Below are 5669 nucleotides of genomic sequence, written 5' to 3'. Positions count from 1 at the left end.
AGATGGATTAGGGAATTAGAGCTGTTTATTGATCTGATTCTCTAACTAGCAAAGTAGACATCTGCCATTGACTTTTTTATTCCAAGAATTTTGGCTGTTGGGTAGCAGAAGATACTCACTGGCTGTGGGTGTGGTCACTGTTGCATTTCAAGAGCAACTGCCATTGTTAAGTGGGGTCAAAAAGAACCGTCTCAGCATAAGTCTGGCCCCTTCACCCATGTTGTTGTTTTGTGGTTGCCTCTCAGGCCTGGTTTATTGGTCAGAACACTCAAGTCAATAGGAGCTCTTTGACAGCTGGAGACAAGGCTGCCACTTGCATTGTAATTTTGTTTATAGCATCATTTGATATACAGAAATTGTAATTTTTATTTTTTATCAACCGCTACTGCTTTCTTCCTTCTTTTTATGAATAGAGATGGTTTCCCCATTTAAAGATAAGAATCATTCAGCTGTGTTCTAATTATTTTATGATTCTCTTCTGTTTCAGTATTAAATCTGTCTAAAATACATTTTGTATAAATTGAGAAGGAAAATTTTATCATTTAAAACAAACAATCATTGCTGTTCCATTTATAGAATAATCTGTCCTTTCTTTAAAGGATATTAATATGGATCTGATTGAAATTTCTCTTGTGTACTATTAATTTTTGTGGTTAAACTGATATCAGTATTTCCAGATCTTCTATTTTATTGTTTCAAAATTCATAAAATTTAAAATAGTAGTGGTAAGGGATTCCATTTTTATTGTGGAGTTTAATGGGGATGCTTTTTAGTTTTCAAAAATAAGTAATATCTTTATTATTATTTTACATTTATGTTACTTTTCATGTAACAGTTTTTTTTAGTTTACTGTGAACTTTTGTTCCATTTTCACTTTTTTTTGTTTTTGCTGAGGAAGATTTGCCCTAAGGTAACATCTGCTGCCAATCTTCCTTTTTTTTTTTTTGTTTGAGGAAGATTCGCCCTGAGCTGACATCTGTTGTCAATCTTCCTCTATTTTGTATGTGGGTCACTGTCACAGCAGGACCACTGACGAGTGGTATAGGTCCGTGCCTGGGAACCAAACCCAGGCCACCAAAGCAGAAAGCCCCAAACTTAACCACTAGGCCATGGGGCTGGCCCCCATTTTTACTTTTTTTACAATTTTGGAAATAGTTTTTGAAATATCCATAGAGATGAGATGAAATTTATAACAGATTTCTTTATATTGGCCCATTCTTATATTCTATTACATCATAGTAGATTAGTCTCTCAAAATTTCTGCTGAATTACTTTTAAAGACTATGAACCAATAAATAAGATAGATCAATATTTTCTTTTATATACTTTCTTTTTCAGATTTTGGTTCAAAGTTATACAAGTGTCATGGGAAAAACTGAAAATTGTCATAGTTTTTCTGTGCTCTGGCAGAGAATTTGTGACAAGGAAACGTGGTGCCTTAAAAGTTAAAACAAAAAGTCCCTTCTTAGACTGCCTGGGCAAAGAATCTTTGCTCAAGTTACAAAGAATCAGTAGTCTGAATCCCAAAGGGGATAGAGTGATGAAATGGATTTCTTTTCCTCAAATCACTCTCTTGAACCACGCTTCCAGTCAGCCTGGATCCATCCATCTCAGTCCTCTGAAAGAAGAGGAATGGTAGGGCAGGAGAGTGGTTAGGACAGTCTTTCACCTGGATACATTTAGATTTGAATGCCAGCTTTGATCCTATAAGCCTGATTTTACCTTATTAAGCCCTAGTTCACTCTAATGTAAAATGGAATAAAAATACTGTGCTATATAAATTTATATTCTAACGTATCTTACATGTCAATAATTAGTGAAAGATTTGTAAAGAAGCCATTTTGCTCTTTTGCTATATTTTTTAAGAAATCCTCGAATACCATGCCTCCACGTAATATGGATGTAAAAATGAGTTATCCCTCAGGTAATTCTTAAAAGAATTGAATTTTGCCACATTATCAACAAATATATTTTAAATGCTTGATCCATACACTTACAAAGCCTTGTATATTGTCTGACCAAGGCTTGTCATTTCTAGACTGATTGAAGTTCTCTATATTAATGCAAGCTGCTACTGCTGCCAAAGAAAAATGGGTCATTACTCTTTTTTTATTTCTATCAACCAAATGGATATAGTCCTTTGAAATGAAAAGATACAACCAAGTTCAATTTGGGATAAGAGACAGTTTCTACTTTGAAAAATAGTAATATAAACCCCATCTAAAGGAAGTTAAAGGAAATCAACAATGGTGACAATATTCTGTTGCTTACATGTTTTATGCTGACTGATGGCCATCTGAATATTTGAGTGGAGACACAAGAATTAGAAACTTCCTATCTTGCCTTCAATATCTAGAATTTCTACAAAGAATTCCCACAAATTTTGGAAAAAAATAGTCAAATTGTGAATACATAATTAATACAAAGGTAACCCAATATCTACATGTAGTGTCACTCAAGCTCAGTAGTTATTTGAAAAACTAAAACCATACTGGAATATAATTTAACGCCATCATATTTTTCAAAATTAGAAAATTAAAAAACGATGTGCAGGCAAAGATGTAGGATAATATAGAAATCCTCAGGCACTGCTGGCAGTAGTGTAAATGATTTAACAGTTAATATGTTCTTTAGCAGATTTCAGTGAAATCGTGTTGCAAAAAAAAAAAAAAAAGGCAGTGTTGCAATTCCACTCCTAGGCATATAATTCAGGAAAATGCTTGCAACAGTGCAAAAGGGAACACCAACAAGAATATCCATCCTATTATTGTTTTGATAATAAAGAGATATAAGCAATGTAATTGCAGCAGATGCTATTGATGCCCTGACCATCTCCCCTTTACAGGTTTATGTACTCATCCCACAGCTACCACAGGTTTTGGTCACTAAAAGCTGACACCTGCACTTTTCTCCAGAGGATGTACCTTGGTAGACAGAAGTTTCCAACTCAGAAGGTGCCTGGGAGGTTTCCACACCCAGCTTTCCCATTCTCCTTCCCCTAGTTCTGTCTCAAGTGCCATCCATTAGTCTACTGATTGACTGATGTGGGGCTAAATAACCCAGATTCTTTGCCTTAGGGCAGGGCAATCTCTGAATTGTAATTCACATTCAAGAGCTTCCTTGGGATCAGGCTGAGGCTGGATGAATCCTGTAACCACTTCTTTACCTGCTTTCCTCACTCCCTTACAAGATTCTCCTAGGAGCATTCCCTCAATAAATGACTTGCACAAAAATTTTCATCTGAAACTCTGCTTCTTCAGCTCAGAATTCTTCTCTTAGCAGATACCTAGTGTCTTATGTCAAGCTTCTTGGAATTCTTGACTGAAGTATGACGAATGTGATGATTGATTACTCAGCAGTGGTAAAAAGAAATGAATCTATCACTGACTATCTGCCCCAAGGAACTCAAGGATGGGTTTGGAAGCATTTAGCTGTTTTTCCAAATTGTTTTTTTTTCCCTTTTGTTATGATAAGGAGGTACAATCACCAACGACCCTGAACCAGACCAAGACTCACCACAAGAACTATGCCTATGACCTTTGCCTTATCTTTAATGCTAAAATCTCCTCTCCAGGAAGAATTTAGGCCTTAATAGTATAATCTGCAATGAATGTGGAAGCATGTTTCCAATTGAGCCAGCAAAAACAAATACCCACATCTCCCTTTTGAATATTCGTTCCCCATCTGAAATAAAAGGTCCATGCTTCCTTTTATTCCAGGGCACTATGACTTTGGAAATGATTGCACATGGACTCCTATTTGCTGCAAATATACTTTTCTTTGCAAGACAACTACTTCTGGTGGAGAGTCTGATTTAACTCGCCAGGAGGCAGAACCACTTTGGTTTCGGTAAAAAATCTACCTACATAAAACATGAATAGTTTGCAAAAGCATCATTTTAGGTAAAACAAAAACTTTACAGCCAGAACCTTTAATGTAAAATAGGCATGAAAGGAATACTATTTCTAATTGATTGCCTATGTACAGTCAGGAGGAGTAGGGTATAAAAATTGAATTAAGTATAGTAGAAAGAGGAGAGATAAAATAAAGCATCGAAAATTGTTCATGGGACAATACTGAAAGTGAATATGAACTGAGGATCTTTCTACATGAATTTCATGACTGTCAAAAAACTAAAACAACAACACAACCAACAAGTAGTGCTTGTTTGTTGAAAATTTTTACTCCCAAGCCTACAACTCATTTCTTTTTCCTTTCTGATTAATGCATGAAAATATTTCTAAAAACAGTGTTTAATATTGTAGGGGAGGAAGACTTTTCCTCTACCTAATGTGGGTTCGTCTGGCCAGAGAACAAACTAAATTCACATGAGACAGAATAGCAAGAGAAAATTAAACAAAGCTTAATGAGAACCATGGCCCAGGGCCTTTCTTCCCGAAGGAAGAAAGGGCACCGAAGAAGTGGGGTGCACAGAGTGGTTATATCCCCCCAAACAGGATATTTCACATATGATTGAAATGTCCCTCCCACAATAGCCACAAGATTGCCCTGTCAGCACAGCGCTTGATGGACACAGCAGATAGTGGGTCTGCTATCTCAGTGGGCATAGGAGGAGGCAAGACCACAGCTGGGTGGTCACAGGTGAGCGCAGCAATCAGTTCCTAGCCTAAGGAAAGATGCTTAATCCTTAAAGAAATGCCAACGTTGGGAGGGGGAGGGAAGTCAGTTACAGGAGGTTACCAGACAAGCACGATAAACAAATGCAGATTTAAGTCCTTGCCTTCAGCATTGATTAAGAGTTTCTAGAGACAAGGTCATCTCCCCTTTCTTCCTGGTACAGAGAGGGAGGCACCTTTACAGATAGAGATTTCCTTACAAATGTAAATGTCTCCTAACAAAGGGCAAGCAAGTTCCACCCCTCAGAGCCTCCTTCCCTGTCCCAGTTTATCAAAAGCAATCAGCCTCAAATAATCCTCATGCCAAGAGGCATATCTTGGGGTGGCCAAATCCAGGTCCCCACAATATGAAGCAGGGCTTTGCACCCTAATTCAACATATTTTAGGGGCACATACATATAAAAAAGACATTTAATTAATAATGTTTTTCTAAATTGTAATCTTTCTTTGTTATTATTTCTATCTGTTCCCTGCTTTAGTAATCCTTGCTTTGGTAACTTTCTAGATTAATCTAAATATATGTTAGCTGGTCTTCTTGATACATTCTTGGATGAATGGCATGAAGATGGTTTTGAATGCTACAGCTGATATTTTTGCATGTGGAACAAAACTTCTCTGCATACTTTCTCCGACATCATTCTTTGATATATTGTCTCTAGACAATATTGGCTACTTAGCTGCTAGTGAAGAATGTCACCAATATGTTTATAATCATTGTAATAATTATATTATATTTAAATGTTCAAATTTTGAAAGCCATTTATAAAAATGTATGATGCAGAAAACTTTAATAACATTTTAATAATTTTATATTTAGGGCTCCAGAAGTTCTAGAGAGAAGGCCAATAATTCACTTGTAATGGGAAAATTTGAAGGTGTTTTCTAACTCTTAGGTTAGACTGAGAAAATTAATATTCTCCATCAAGGAATGAGCGGAAGAAATGTAGGCTGATGAAGACTATGAGCAAGGGATGAGACAATATGGAAGGATAATTCATCACTGTCTAATCTTGTTAGACTTTTGGTTGTGTG

This window comes from Equus quagga, chromosome 7, assembly GCF_021613505.1.
Source record: "Equus quagga isolate Etosha38 chromosome 7, UCLA_HA_Equagga_1.0, whole genome shotgun sequence".
Lineage (NCBI taxonomy): Eukaryota > Metazoa > Chordata > Mammalia > Perissodactyla > Equidae > Equus > Equus quagga.
Note: the sequence above shows the minus strand (reverse complement) of the source record.